General features: G+C 34.6%; 2 protein-coding genes across 2 annotated transcripts in view; one reads left to right on the top strand and one right to left on the bottom strand.

The window, feature by feature from the left end:
* Window positions 1–16,567, bottom strand: part of LOC132107724 (phenylalanine--tRNA ligase beta subunit-like) — a 297,726-nt gene that overhangs the window by 53,069 nt on the left and 228,090 nt on the right. The gene's annotated exons all lie outside the window — the stretch shown is intronic.
* tiam1b (TIAM Rac1 associated GEF 1b) overlaps window positions 8,131–16,567 on the top strand; it is a 54,136-nt gene continuing 45,699 nt past the window's right edge. Inside the window, exon 1 of the mRNA XM_059513874.1 lies at window positions 8,131–8,381. The gene's annotated coding sequence lies outside the window, so the exon portion shown is untranslated. The remainder of the gene's footprint in view (window positions 8,382–16,567) is intronic.

Raw genomic sequence — 16,567 nt, 5'->3', positions numbered from 1 at the left:
ATTAACATTATACATGTCTTTACTGTTACTTGAACTGACCACAAACTTTTGAATGGTCCATTATGTATACATTTATGCATTTAGCAGACACTTTTATCCAAACGACTTACAGTACAATCAGGCTATACAATTTTGTAATATTTTTATTATTTTTTTAACCAGTATGTGTGTTCCCTGGGAATTGAACCCATGACATTTTGCGCTGCTAACGCAATGCTCTACCACTGATAACAGTGGTATAAAGCTATAAAAAATAATAACCACATTTAGAAATAGTTTTATTTTTAAGTAAAGGCCCCTGCAGTTTCACATGGACTCGAGTCGGCTGTATTATGGTTGACTTGATCACAGATACTTTAATGTCTACTTTTTTATAGATAGATATAGTAGAAAGTGATAAGAAAATATTGGGAAGAATCAGAAGCCAGACTCAAACCTGCACCACCTACACTATTAACACTATTACCTTTACTGCTATTGGTGGTACTCAGATTTGGGGTTAAGCGAAGTATTGAATTTAGTCTCTTTCTGCACCATTTATGCAACAGGCATTGATGACGGCAGCAAATTCAGATTTTTTATATGCAGTTTTCATCTGCTGCTCGATGAAAAATTGGGTTGAAAAAGTTTATTCACTAAATGGCTCCATTAAATTATTACAGGACTATCTGACTGTCTTGATAAGACAAAACATATAAATCATGCAAAGCAAACAAACGCTTGCGGTCACATGAGAGGTGCAGTGTTTCTCATCCCTGTCATGTTTTATAATCAGACAAGAATGTGATTCCCAAGTCACATCATGTTTCTGTACATCTCTTTGCTAAGCCAGGGCACTGTTTCCAGTGTTATGAATATGTATTGTCTCTAAACGTGATTCCAAATAGCTGTGAGTATATTTGGAGTGCTTTTTCTGTGCTGCTGGCACAGAAGACTTTAAATGGAAATCCCAGTAAGGCTGCTAGGTTTAGCGTTCGGTGTAAGCCTCGCTCCTGGGTCACTGAAATATTGTGGATTCAGGAACAGTATACAGCTTCTCTGTGTGAACACTGATGTTTTTTGTCTCAGTTGGAGATGCTTTATTGAATTCCTCAGTGACTGACATCAGAAAGCCTAATGCAAACACGGCAGACCGCGAAGGTAAAGTCCCTGACTGTAATTGAAAGTGACACGTGTCGCCTCCGTTTGAAGAAGGCTATTGCGTTTGCTTGTCCTTTATTATTGTGGTTTGCTGGTCTTAAGGGTGATTCTCTACATGAACCGATTGAGGAAACTGGTTTTAGGGCTGTTTGGTTTGTTTTAAGGCATAATGATGAAGTTTAGCACAGGTTTGCACACTGAAGTCAGGCCATCCTTAAAAATAATCTTGTTTGCCCTAACCCTGTCAATTTAGGACCGACTCAATTTATTTATTTATTTTTTTGCTTTTAGTCCCGACCGACTTGCTGGTTGTAAATTTGCGTTATGACCGACCAATTGTTTTTTTACTCTTCAATAAACGAATACAAAAGCAATAAAATAGTATTAATTATATTTTTAGTAAGTATTGTAAATACATAAATTGCCTGGGCCTACATAAAAAAACTAAGGCTACGTTCTTTCTTTTAAATAAAAACCAGTGACGTCATCTGTGTTTACACGGGTGTCACACTGTGGCCTGTGCATTCCCTTCGTCTCAGACTCTCATTCACTGTCAGAGTCAACGGTTCGCGCTTGCTAATGATGGCTGCGGCTGTTCAAAGTCATATGGGTTCGGGCACCATAATACATCTAAATATTTCATTAAAACAGCTCGAAACCTGCTCGAAATCTGGAAAATCTATTGAACGAATCGATTGGACCAACCAACACAAGTTTCGAAAATGAAAATAGGAAATTGATTTTAACGACCTTCTCTCAGAGTGCGTCCAGTTTTTTTTTTTTGGAGCCAGTCCAGTTTTTTGTTTTTTTTTCAAATGTTTCTCTTTTTACAACAGAAATGTGAATTCTTCCGGTATTCAGACAGTCGCATGCACACAGATACAGATTCGGGCTAGAATCGCATATGCGATTGTTTTTGTTTTTGTTGACATTTCTAATCGTAAACACAGCCATGTTGAAGCCTGCAGTAAATGTTTTGCGTTATGGCAGTCCACTCTGCTTATTGTTTTTCGAGAATGTTGCACTCCTGTTTGTCAATGTGCACGTAACTTCACGCCAATAAATCATCAGAAATATTGGTCTTTACCAATATATTGAATCTTTAAATTCGTCCTGCCTGTTGTCCGTGGATTAGCCTATATTTGGTGTTATTTGCCATATAAAACATATTTAGACATGCAAAATCAATTTTACAATCGATTCAATGAACACTTGTCAAATCAAACAGGATTTTTTTTTTCACAAATGTGACAACACAAGAAAGCAAAGTAAACGTAAAAGTCTCTCATTTGTAGGTTGCATTGACACCTACCGGTGGATGCAAGTAAAACAGTATAACACTACCTAATTTTTTTCTTCAAATTAATGCACCTGATTAATTTATTAATTCAATAAACATGTTTTTGACAAATATTTCAATTTGTTTGTGGTCTATATAGCCTGCATCAAAATGAGGTTTATTATAATGCGCCCGAAGGCATGGGTTGAAGACCCAGTCAGTGACGTCACTATATGCTAATGTGTTTAAATTTATACCTATGTAATCACCATCACCAAAATTAAACTTTATTTTTTTTACATTGAAACTTGGAAAAAAAAAAAAGACCTACCTACCGACCCTTTTTTGTTGTTTTTTTACTGTTACTGCAAACCAAAATATTTTTAAGGATGGCCTCACATATTATTAAGCATTTTTCTATGGAAATTGAATTTTAATAACTTGTTATATTGAATTTGAACAGTCAAGCAATCAATTTACTGTTTTACGAATAGTTATTTGTGCTACTTGCTTTTCATGTATGAGGTCTTCTGTGTTTGTACTGTAGAGGCGATAGAGATACCTTCTGTTTTTTGCCATTAAACCAGGTGTGTTTTTGCTATAAATGTATTTACATAGGGCTGCTCGATTGAGACAAAAATCATAATCACATTTATTTTGGTCAGTATTGTAATCACGACTATTTAACACAATTATGAGTGGGCCAAATGACCAAAAAAATTAATGATTTATTTTAAAACAGTGATCGATATATATGAATAATCTAATTTAAAATAAAACTTAGTCTTAACTGTAAGACTTAAACTTCATTAAAGCTAAAAAGTCTTTTAGTTAAAAGCACTTTAGGAGACTTGTGGTTTTTAGTTAAAAGCACTTTAGGAGACTTGTGTGTTTAGGTAAAAGCACTTGTGGACTTTAGGAGAAACCCCCCTGCACTTTCCCCACTCACCATCATGAACAGCACTGTGACTGCAGTGGAGTCATTCAGATTCCTGGGAACCACCATCTCTCAGGACCTGAAGTGGGACAATCACATTGGCTCCATTGTGAAAAAAGCCCAACAAAGGTTGTACTTCCTTCGCCAGCTGAGGAAGTTTAACCTGCCACAGGAGCTGCTGAAACAGTTCTACTCAGCCGTCATTGAGTCAGTCCTGTGTACTTCAATTACTGTCTGGTTTGGTTCAGCAACAAAATCAGATATCAGAAGACTACAGAGAACTGTTCGGACTGCTGAAAGGATTATTGGTGCTCCCCTGCCCACCCTCCAAGAACTGTACACATCCAGAGTGAGGAAAAGGACTCAGAAAATCACTCTGGATCCCTCACATCCAAGTCACCCCATCTTTGAACTTTTGCCATCTGGCCGGCGCCTCAGAGCCGCAAATACAAGAACAGCAAGGCACAAGAATAGTTTCTTCCCCCAGGCAATCTACCTCATGAACAGTTAAATGTTTCCCACTTACACTTATGTAAAAATGTGCAATATCCTTATATTTATTTGTTACCCCTCCATCCTAGAACATTCCTGCATCTCACTCAATCCTATTCCATTATCATTTATAGCACAATTGTTTATACACTTATTTATTTGCCAATTTGTAAATCTCCTGTAAATTTTTTTTTTTTTTTTTTTTTTTTGTCTGTGTGTTGTTGTCTCTGTTTACTGGAAGCTTATGTCACTAAAACAAATTCCTTGTATGCGCAAGCATACTTGGCAATAAAGCTCTTTCTGATTCTGATTCTGATTCTGAAGCAGTGAGTGATTTTTATTTAATATTAAGCACACCGTCTGCTGCAGGAACCTGCTGTCACTTTAAGAGCCGTCTGGTTCAAATTTACTGTTACACACATATTTTCATTCTCAAGTGTTTGCATTCATTTATTACATAACCGATGAGGGTTTATGTGAAAAACAACTAAGCGCCACATTTGACTCATTTTTTGCGTGTATCTGTCCATTAAGGCGCACACATAGAGTCAAAAGATGATTTTTTTTTTTCGTGTTTTGTTCCATCTCTTTGGAAACATGAATGAAACATGAATGAATCTAATCCACTTAAATAAATCAAGTTCGTCCCATTTTGCAAGTCACGTTACATGATCTTACTGATGCACATAAAATAGGGCTTTTTCTGGAGGATGAAAATCGCACCACTAGAGGGCAGAATGGGGATGCAATAATCATTTTATCTCGATTTTTGTGTTTTCATAATCATTGGAGGCTGAAATCGAAACTGAGATATTGATATTTTCTTAAATACATCAGGAATAATGTACAGTAAGTGAGTCATTATTGCAGAATAAACCCAAATATGAGAAGAAATTCAGGAACATTGAATTCAGCCTCCTCCTTTTTATGTTGGTTTGTTGCTGAGCCTCTATTTTGCAATAATGGTCATCTAACTAAACATTATCCCAATTATCATGCAAATACTTAATGAAGAAATTAATATATGGACAGCAAATTATTTTATTAGTTTACTTGTAAGGACTGTGCAAAGACAATATTTTTTAATGCTTTTATAAGAAGTGTCTAATGCTCACCAATCCTGCATTTATTTGATCCAAAATACAGGGAATGTTTGTAATTATTATTGCAATTTAAAATAAACGTTTTCTATGTGAATATATTTTTAAAATGTAATTAATTTCGGTGATGCTTACTCCAGTCTTCAGTGTCACATGACCCTTCAGAAATAATACTAATATGCTAATTAGCTGCTCAAGAATTTGTATACGTTTAGAAATATTTTGATACATTTTTCATGAATAAAGGTGTTAATTGTTTCTGAATAATATATTGTGTCAAATATGGCATTATTTATGGTTGCAGCATGCTAATCACTTCAGTTTTGGTGTGACTGAATTATTAAGAAGAAGATCTCCTTCAGCAATAGGACTTTCTGTCTGGAATTGGGGTCACAGAGGTCATTTCCAATTCTGATGCTATATAATAATTATCTCACATCCCAACATTTCCATATTAAAATGGCCTGAGGATCTGAAGCAGCATGAATACTAAACTGCTTCATAATAGATCAGCCCCTACTGTAATGAATCATTGGATGCAGAATATGAGAGGTTCTTAGGAAGCGAACAGCTGATCGGTCGGTCTGGCGTTCCTGTGTTTACCCTGTTCCTCCTCACATGGCGTCTCGCTCCTCACAAAAACAACACCGACTCGTTAAAGCTGATGTGTGGCATTTCTGCACACATCATTGTTAACCTTTATAATGCGTCATATAAAACGGAATAATTGGGATAATGTAGGGCAGAACTTGATTTTATCCATCAGGATTCGATTGGATTTTGAATTTAATTTTGTTTCTCTCAAACAAGTTGCAAATAGTTTGAAAGGTAAATGTTATTATTGAACGTCAGGCGAAAGCAAAAGTTATGTACTTATTTTTTTTACTAATTTAATGTTAATTATTATGAAATTAAAATTGTAATGTGTATTTTAATTCTTTGAATTATTTAAATATAAATTAGACAGTTTTTACGATTTTTATTTTTTTTTGTTATTGAATATCAAGGTTTTTACATTTACTATTATTTTTTTATTTTAGATTTTTTATAGCATTATTATTATGTTTATTTTTATTTTTTTATAATTATTTGGAAATTGTTAATTTTTATTGTTATTATAAATTTTTTATTGAATATTAATTAGTGAATTAAACATAAGTTCATACTGATTTTAAATCAATTACTCCAATTACTACAATTTTTTGCTTTCTTCTTCTGTTCTCAATCTCTGTTTCTCTTTCTGTTTTATTGGGAGAAAGTAACCAGTTTTTTATTAACTATTATGGGATTATTAACCAGATTTATTATCGATTATTATGGGATTTTTAAAATAGTTTATAGCAATATTATGGAATTATAAAAATTTGTATTCTTTTTTAAAAATTATCATGGGTTTATTAGTATGTATTCTTATTTTTATTTAATATTAATTATTTAAATCAAATATGACTTCATATTGTTTTTAAATATGTTACAGTAAGGATGCTAAAGACATTTCTTTTCTGTCTTCCTTCATTCTCTCTGTCTCTCTCTCTCTCTCTGTCTCTCTCTCTGTCTCTGTCTCTCTCTCTCTCTCTCTCTCTGTCTCTGTCTCTGTCTCTCTCTCTCTCTCTCTCTCTCTGTCTCTCTCTCTCTCTGTCTCTTTCTCTCTCTGTCTCTCTCTCTCTCTCTCTCTCTCTGTCTCTCTCTCTCTCTCTCTCTCTCTCTCTCTCTGTCTCTCGCTCTCTCTGTCTCTCTCTCTCTCTCTCTCTCTCTCTCTCTCTCTCTCTCTCTGTCTCTCTGTTCTATTTTGGAGAAAGTATCCAGCTGTGGAGTTTGTACAGATTAGGGGTCACAACCTTGGCTGGCAATGTTAGTCACTTTTAAACGCCATCAGACTAACCGCAGTGTTGAGGTTCTTATTTTAGACAGTTTAATCACAATCGTCTAGACAGGAGGTTGTGCTTCTGAGCTGCGTACAGTCCAGTTCATCTGTTTGAGCGTCTTGCCCCCTCCACAGTGAGCCAAGGCTGGGTTATATCATCCAGCCAACACTGCCATCAATCTGGCCCCGGGCGTCTGTGCTTCTATGTATGTAAAGCAGCGTGTGTGTGTGTGTGTGTGTGTTTGTGTGTGTGTGTGTGTGTGTGTGTGTGTGTGTGTGTTGAAAATGAATTCAGCTCAGGTCGTCATCATTGACGTCTGAGTCTCTCTCCTCCTACAGCTCTGGTGCTATGACAACAACGCTGCTGCCTTCCCACCAATCACACCTCTATCTCCACAGGCACATATGCATGCTGTTCTGTCCAAATATTTAAGATTTAACCTCTTCAAGCGAGTATTGTGGCATATGATAGATGTTTTTTGTAGAAAGATAATAGTGAAGTTGTGATGGGTGAATATAACTAAACGCTTTTAGGGCCTGAACATGCCTGGGACATAGTTTTACACACACACACAATAAAAGATAAAAACACTAAATAATATTTTGCATGACATTTTTCATGCATTTATATATTTATCGCATTGTGGCATTATTTTAGTGAAAATGAAGCATATTAAGGTCATATTTTTTATGTCAAAATCAAAAGAAAAAATACTAAATTATATTTTGCATGGTAAAATTCTCTTTGCCATAATGCATTAAAAAGAAAAAAGACGAATGGATAAACACACACACACACACGCATATGTCCCCTAGATATAGACTCATGTTTTTTTTTTTTTTTTTGTGGTGAGGTGAGGTTCACTCTTTGGTTTGCAAACTTTTTCACCTAGAGAATTTGGCACAATTTACCTGAGGTGGGCGGAGCTGTGTGGGAAAGTGGGCGGAGTCAGTGTTTGTGAGTGGCGGGTTTGAAAACTTTTGTAAATTTGAGGCTCTCCCCAGGGTCATGCCAGACCTGTTCAGATGGATGATAGAAATGAGAGCAGGAACATGTGCTTAATAGTCATAAAAATAATATTGTAATGGTAAATGGTCATAAAATTAGACAGTTTTTTGTGGGGTGCAGACTTTATTTCAGTGGGAGAATTTGCCCTGAGGGGGGCGGAGCTCTGTGGGAAAGGTGTGAGAACTGGGCGGAGTCTGTGTTTGTGAGAGGTGGGTTTGAATTCTTGTGTAAATTTGGTGCTCTCCGCAGGGTCATACCAGAGCCCTTCAAACTGACCAAAAGGAGCAGAACCACAAACATTCCTGCTCCCAATCTAAGTCATTCTGAGACAGAAGGAAAGGGGGAAGGGGAAGGAGGTAAAAGAGTGTGGGAGAGGGGAGGAGAAGGGGGGGGGTCGCTGAACGGACACAGCCCCCATCCCAAGCTGTTTCAGTTCCCGTCCACTCATGTGGGAGTCAGTATGTTGTGGAGTTGGAGAAGGAATGTGGACGGCGCTGCAGGAAACATGAGATTTTAGAAAGGACGCGTGTCATTGGGTCACAGGATCGCCCCCTGGGAAGGTAAGACATTCGCACGGTTATTGAGGTGTGGCGGCCAGGCTTTGGGTTTTTATGTTGATGCTTTTCCGTAGAGGACTTGCTGCAGTTTCATGGCTTCAAAGACTCTGGATATCTATCGAGAAAACAGATAAAAAGGATTTCCCACATCTGAATGCGCAGTCTGTACGTCTGTCTCTGTCTGTCTCTCTTTGACTTGCTCTATCTGAACATTCAAAGAAGCTTATTGACATGGTAAACAAGGGTTTGCATCGGCAAAACATTAATAACCATTACGTTTACATTTTTATTGATAGTTATTGTATACTGAACAACACAGATCTTAACGTCTTGTTTGTAGATGTGCAAAGCATGTTGGTCACTTTTAATGGTTTAATACGTTTATACATCTCTACTTTAGGTTTGTTGTCACTGAGGTGTCATGTATAGCTGATATATCTGTAGTCATAATACTCCTGTTGGAATTTGAGTCATCATTTGCAATAAATCATAAAAGAATTGCATAAGATTGCATTTGGGTAAAATGTTCCCCTCATTGTAGTGTCAGGGTCCCCCACAGTCACAACCTGGAAATCACTTATATATCATTTATATATTTATATATTTATATATATATATATTTTTTTTTTGTAAACGTTTTTGATTTTTTTTTATTGATTATATATTTGAATTAATTTTGTTGTAAATAATGACAAAATATTTCAGTGAAAGAAATTCAGTGCAATTTATCTATATAACATAGTCTCTATAAATCTATAAAATATATTTTAATTTCCTTATCCAGTATTTGGGAAAAACCTTAAAAGTAAGTTGAGACCAGTTGAGTCATATTGCATATTGAGTAGTTTATTATTTTAATAATGTCTTTCTACTAGAGTTTAAAGAAAGATGTAGGAGTTTTAAAACCCTGAAAGATTTGCTTTAAATTCCTTGTGATGTTCTACATTGACATTGGATCCTTAATAGTCATTTTGTGAATTATTTATTCTTAAGATCTACTTGTTGGTTGTTGGAATTCTACTCTGGAATTCCTATTTGGATCCAAATGATGGCAAAAATTCCAATAAAGTTTGTTTGGCTGGGGATATGAGCTTGCATGTGTGGCATTTGGATTGTGGTTTGCAAAATAAGTTTTATTTTGCATTTAGCAAAGTTGCATGTCTTAATAATGCTGCTTTTCCAATTTCCTGTTGCATATCAAAAGGTACACCCTGAACGAACAAAGCCAATTTAAAACATTGTTAATGTCTTCCACCTGTGGTCTTAAATGCTAATTGAACTGGTAGTTAATGACATGCAAACACAGGCTTTCTGCGGGTGTCAGACGCCGTAAACTGTCCATGCATGTGTCGTTAGAATGACAAAGCTCCTGTGCTGCTGCTATTGTGTAGCTGTGTGAGGAAGATGATGAATTGCAAATGTGTGAGTCGGTCAGAGTCAAGGAGAATCCCCTCTGAGCGTCTCCTGGTGTGAAGGACTTTAGACAGGCTGGATTTATTCACTCTGAATGGCCTGAGAAAAGGAAAGGCAGAAAGACAGAATGAATCTCTCATCTGCTGGTATACAGATGGAAATGAATCAGCCATCCGCAGTCAGGCAGGACAGGAGGTCAGAGCTGGTGGACGCAGCTGTGAAGTGCATTGCATCATACGAGAGCCAGTAGAGAACACTGGAAAAACTTAAAGCTAGTTTTGAGTCACAAGCAAGGTCAAATTTGGTGTCAAAACTGTCCCTTTTGCAAATTCTTGCTATTTAACATTTCTTTTAGAGGAGACCAGGGCTAGTTGTCTCATTATGTTAGTTTCTTGGTATTTTTTAACTGTTTCACCATTATTGATCAGGAGTTTATATTCACAGTTGAATTAAAACTCAGAGACCCTTTGTGACAACATGCCCCAACAGAATCACAATAGAATCTGTTTGGCCAATTCTTGTTGTTTAACATTTCATATGGAATGAAAACATTTTTCACTAGTTTATAGGTTTTATTCCCAAAATTCTGTTTCTGAGAGACATTTTCGCTGTTATTGATCAGAAAATTAGATTCACAGTCATTAAAAACACAATAAATGTCTGTGACAACATGCCCCAATAGCATCACAATGGGAACCTGCCATGAGATGTTTGCAAGTAATAAGCTATTTTTCATGTTGATTTGATTGTATATTTAAGCCATAAGTGTTCAAATGTAAGATTTATGTCCGTTTATTGATTCAGTTAAAGTCTTTTACAAAAATCATTAGTGTGTTGCTATTCAACATGCCCTTTTGAAGGTAAAAATGCCCCTAAATACCAGTTCCTGGGTCAATTATTTGCACTTAACAGGCTCATTTCTGAAAAAATGCAGAAACAAAATCAGCTTTGAGGAACTAATACTTTGTTTTGACCGTAGTGCAGTTTAGTTTTCATAATCTTCATACGGGAACCAGCAATCAAGCCAACAAAGGTTTAATTGTTATTTAGTTCTGCACGAGTGAAGAACTAAACAGGTTTAATACAGACCCAAGCTTTTTCTTCCCTTGAAAGTAATTGATTGAAATCGTTTCCTTCTTTACTCGGGGGACACACTGACTTTGATAATTAAAAATGAGGCAAGAACATGATTTTCATAAATATAGATCACTTTCATTGTGCTTTGATGTGGTCATTGCCTCAGGGTTGCGTTTCCTGTATCAGCGTTGTTAATTAACTCTCCTGGATTGGTTTTTGGGGGTTAGAGGGAATCAAACCTGTCGTTAGAGTGAGATCGTATCTCATCTTGCACATATGCATTGTTTTCTAAACAGATTCTTCAGAGTTTTATGACTTACAGTCCATAGCAGGAATACTTACCTGTCAACAGGATGGAGTGATGTGCTCACACTAGCAGCTGTGATTGTACGGTGAGTGATAGTAGTGTTTAAACACGGGGAATCCCATTTATCTGTGTGCCTCTCAACCTTCATATCAAGATGCTGTGGTTTAGTTTTGTTTCATAACCCAGATCTTAGCATCTTAAGAGCATCTTAATGCAAATTAAAACAAACTGTAAGTGACTGATTTCAAAAGTTAGTTATTGTTTTATTTAGTAGATTTTATATACTTTTCTATAAATATATAGTTTTTGTTATGAATAGAAATATAAAATATATTATTATATGAAATGTATAAATTTTTTATATACTAGAGATTCAACTAGTTTATTTCATTATTTTATTATTTAGAATTTAATTTAATATTTTAAGAATATTTTTGTAAACATGTTATTATGAATAACAGTTTGAAATTAATTCATTAGTCCATTTTTATAATTAAAGATGTGTTTAATAGTGTTTTTATTATTTATAAATTATATATATATATATATATATATATATATATATATATATATATATATATATATATACTTGTAAATGCATTTCTATAAATAGCAATTTGAAATTAATTTATTATAACAATAATTATATTATTTTTTATAACTACACTAGAGATTCCAAGTGTTTATTATTCTATTATTTATAATTTAATTTAATAATTTTTATATATGCTTTTATATTAACATATTGCTTTTTATTATGAATAAAAATATTAAATTAATTTATTTGTCACTGTTTTTGTGACTACACTAGAGACGTGACTTCAATTTATTCCAGTAGTTTTTTATTTTATTATTTATAATTTTATGTAATATTTTATATATTTTTTTTATAAACGTATAATTTTTTTAATACACAATACAAATATGAAATTCACTTATTAGTCACTTGTTTTCCACACTAGAGACTTGACTAATAGATAATTAAAAGTTTATAATTTATATTTGTATTGAATAAAGTAATTTTTAATTTAAGAACATTTATACCAATACTCCGCAGTTATATTCATAGTTACCATTTCTCTTACTCTAATATTATATTGGAAAAATTAGTTTTCTCTGTGTACTGCATTATGGGATTGCCTTCCCCACGCAATATCTTTTATTTTGATGGTGTATACTAACTTTAAATGCCTTAGAGATACTGTCTTGGTAAGTAGCTCACTTGGTTTTGTCTGACTGGCTTCCTGTTCCTCTTAATGTGGCCTATAATTCCATTTACCCAGAATGCATCAAAAACACCATTCTTCCCGGTTCCGCCCTGTGTTTTGATGAGTGATTTAATTGAAGGGTTGTTATTTCTGTGGTTAAGGGCAGCTGTTTTAAAGTGGATGTCAAACCGCTAGACAGGTGGTTTAGGTCGACAGACCTGTGCACACGGTTAGTTTGTTCTTGATCTTCCAGCTCCATCGTGGCACAGAGAGGGAAACAGGGGCGTTATTGTACTGGAGTCGGGTAGAAATTAAAGGCCTGTGATCGGAGCTCAGAGCGAGTAAACTCATTTCAACGCAGCTTTGTGTAGTCATGTGTGTCTGAATCCCATCTGGCTACGCTCGGCTGCACGACACGGGGACGAGGGGTGGGAGGAGAGACCCCAGGGTTCGGCGGAGGCTTCCACGGGGGAAAAACTCAGATAATGTGCTGGAGAGATTTTCTGGAAACTGGATTTGGTTAATCTGTTCTGGGTGTATCACACGGGGCTCAGGTAATCAGAGCAACACATGTCATCACTTGTCCTTCAGAAAATACTTCTCTGAACCAGAAAAGTTTGTTGGTCTGTCCTCCGATGAGCTTTAATCACCTCACTGTGATTGAGAAAATTCTGTTTGTTGGTTTGGATTTAGTGTGTATGTGCGCTAATTTATTAGTGTTTACTTTGAGATAATAAAATAAGAATTTAAATATAAAAACTAGGGCAGCCAAGTGATTAAAATTCATTAATCTAATTAATTAAATGATGTGCTGATTAATTTCTTTAAAATGATTGGCACCTAATTGAATTAATTCGATTAAATAACACATTAATTTGGGTTGAGAAATTATTACCCCGAAAGATCATTTATAGTCATTGTGTTAAATGAGAAAAGCATTGGATAGACAAGACAAAAGAGTAGCTTTAGAAATAATTATTTTGACTCAACATGTAATTTATTACCTTTTAAACTTACAATGTGGCAATTTTGTTTTCAGTGTCTGAGCATGAAGTGGCATTTAGTTATAGTTACACAGGTTGCATTGCATTTACAGTGCAATTAGAATTGCATAAATAATGCTTTGACAGTAATGGGTTTTATTTATTATTTTAATTGGATATTGAAAAGATCAATTTCAATTTCATTGATTAAAAAAATGAAATGATGCTCAGAATATGAAACTAAAACTTTCATTTCAGCTTGGATAAAAGCGTCATTGAGTCATGCATTCAACTGATTTGTTCAAACAGTTGATTCATTCAGAAACGAAGCAAGTGTCTTTATGAATAGATCATTGATTAATTGGCTCCCTTGATTTATTTAGTAATAAATCACTGCTGTGACTTTGTTTGGACTTGTTTTTATTTGCAAAATTGAAACAATACTGTATTGTGACTAGAATATACTTTAAATGCATTAATTATTTTAACATCCTATTTTTTTCACAGTTAATCACACCAAATGAACATGTTAAACCCACAGCCATAATAAACACAGTAGGCAACTCCTAGAAACTTCAACACAATCCATAATGTTTTTAATGTTTTAAAAAGCACTGCACATTGTAAACATTGTTTCCTTAAGCAAGCTTGTAGCGCTTCAAACCATTGTAGCAAACCGAGGCATTGCAAAGCCTTGTTTATGCTTGACACGTTCAGTCTGGTGTGAACTGATGCAGACGTGCTCATCTGACGGCTCGCCAGAGGTGTTTATACTTCACACACTCTCCAGAAACAACAGGTGGAAGTGCAGAAAACATCTGAACCAACACAAACAGCAGTGAAGTTTGCATCTGTAAATGACCTCACTTTTGCCAGGAACATGTATATGAATTGAAATATTTTGACCCAGCTGCTTATAGGTAAAATTACTCCAGTATAATCGAGTCCACTGAAACTTTATCATAACTCAAAAAAACTATTTGTTTTTAGTTTCACCACTATAGCAATAATAATGATTTGGTACCAATGTTTAATATTGAAAATATCAAAGTATCATGGTAATGCCATACTGTCAGTCTAGTAGCTTGCCCCTCCCTCTTTGGTGTTAGTCTCTGACAAGTCAAAAACATCACACTGTGGCCCATTTCATGTGCAAACATGTTGCACAGAGCCGTTAAGTCCTTACAGTAATTATTCCTAATGCTAATAGACACAGAGTGATGTTTACACATGCAGATTGTCTTAAAGGTCATGTGACCTCACTCTTCCAATGTGCTTGAGAATCTTCTTTTGTTTGCTTCCTAAAGGCTCAAGTAAACAGCGTGGACTGGTTGGCTGACCCTAGCGTGCTGGAACATAGATGTCGTTAAGTGCTGCTAAGTCTTGTGTGCTTTACTAAATATAACAGACTTGTTTTGTGAAGATTTATTTATTAGTCTTATTAGTAATGATGGCAATCATAAAACATCAATATTAGCATTTTAGCTTTGATTTAGCTAACTATATAGTATTTTTGTCCCTAAAATTATTTTTTTTTTCTTAGTTTTCATTTCAGTTTTCTAACATTTTAAATTTTCTTTCAAGTTTTTCATCTAATATTTCGATTTTATTTAATTTTAGCTTTATTTCAATTACAGATAATTGTTTTTCAACATTCTTTAGATTTACTTTAGCTGGTTATGCAAGTCCACAAACAGATACATTTATATTTAGCCGCCGCTTTTATCCAAAGAGACTTAGTGCATTCCGGCTATACTTTTTTTTTTGTTCCCTGGGAATCAGATTTAGTATATTAAATCTATTTAGTTGCCAAGGCAACATTTTTAGTTTTCCTTTTGTAAGTTTTTCAATTACTATTAAGATAAAATTAAATTTAAACTTCATTTAAAGCAGCACTTTTCAGATTTGCTTTTATGTAGTTATGTAGCTATGTATTTTAACTGTTTTTTTTCAATATTTGAATTAAGCATAATTTTTTTATTTTAGTGTTAATTGCCAAGGCACCATTTATCTTTTTTAATTCCAAATTTTTTTTATTTAATGTAAACTTTCATTTCAGCTTTTTCAGTTACTGAAAATAACTTTAAGTGTCTCTTTAAAAGTAAAGTCAAAGTAAACTAGATTATCATTTCCTTAGGCCAAAACTGTGTTTGCAAGTAAGCAAAGAGCAGTGTTGTACTTCTGAAGTTCTTGGGTGTTGTCGGGGTCTCAGGTCCACACAGTCCTTCCACCTATTGAAGCACGGGGCAGGGGCTCATCAGCAGATGTCCCTGAGGAGGTGCTGATCAGCACGTCGTTCATGGGCTTCAAAGCCGCTAGATTAGGGCAGGAGGCTGCATTTGCTCTGACTCAGAGGAACTCAGGAAATTCAGGGGCAATTTTGGGAGCATCAAAAGATTTAGTGGATAGTGAAGTCTACGACCAGTTACTGTGGATACGCGGTAAGGATTAGTGTAAAATTATCATTCAGAGGGTCACTTTGAGATATTTATTATCTCATTTTAGTGCAGTTGTTTTTGTTAATGTCAGTCATGTTTTTAATGTTTGCCATTACTTAGCCAATGGTGTGCGTTTGGGGGCGTGGTCCTCCCCTCACCCCCACCAATAGAAGCGGGGTTATTTTAGTATTATTTATGTAGTATCATAGTATTTATTAATATTAATATATTTGTATATTATATATATAATATTTAACTTACATTTTATTTACTTTTTTTCAATTTTAGTTTGTTTTAATAATTTTGTTACTTAAATTGCCTATATATTTTTGTTAGATCTTTAAATTGTCTGTTTAGTTTTAGTTTATTTTTATTTTAGTTTTAGAAACTTCAACTTGCCAAGGCAGCATTTCAATTTTTTTTTAAGTTTTACCAAATTCATGCAGCATCTCTTAAGTTTTTCATCGTTTACATATTTTTTCACACTCTGAAATCTGTAAAAACAGGGCACAATGTACTGTATTAGTAATTTTCCATATTGATTGATTTATTTAATTTTTTAACAGGTGTTTTACCTATATTTTGAATGTTGGACTGCATTGCATGGTGTTTTAGAGTTAATGGAAATGTCAGTAAAATTAATGGATAATGTATTAGCAGAAAATTACAGTGCAGTTATAGTTTGAATTTTAGTTAACAATAACACTGAATGGAAGAACTTATATGAAATTTAGTTTGGTGGCTCAGAGATATGACTGTACTT

This window comes from Carassius carassius, chromosome 28 (assembly GCF_963082965.1).
Source record: "Carassius carassius chromosome 28, fCarCar2.1, whole genome shotgun sequence".
Taxonomy (NCBI): domain Eukaryota; kingdom Metazoa; phylum Chordata; class Actinopteri; order Cypriniformes; family Cyprinidae; genus Carassius; species Carassius carassius.
Note: the sequence above shows the minus strand (reverse complement) of the source record. Positions and strands in the feature narration are given on the sequence as shown.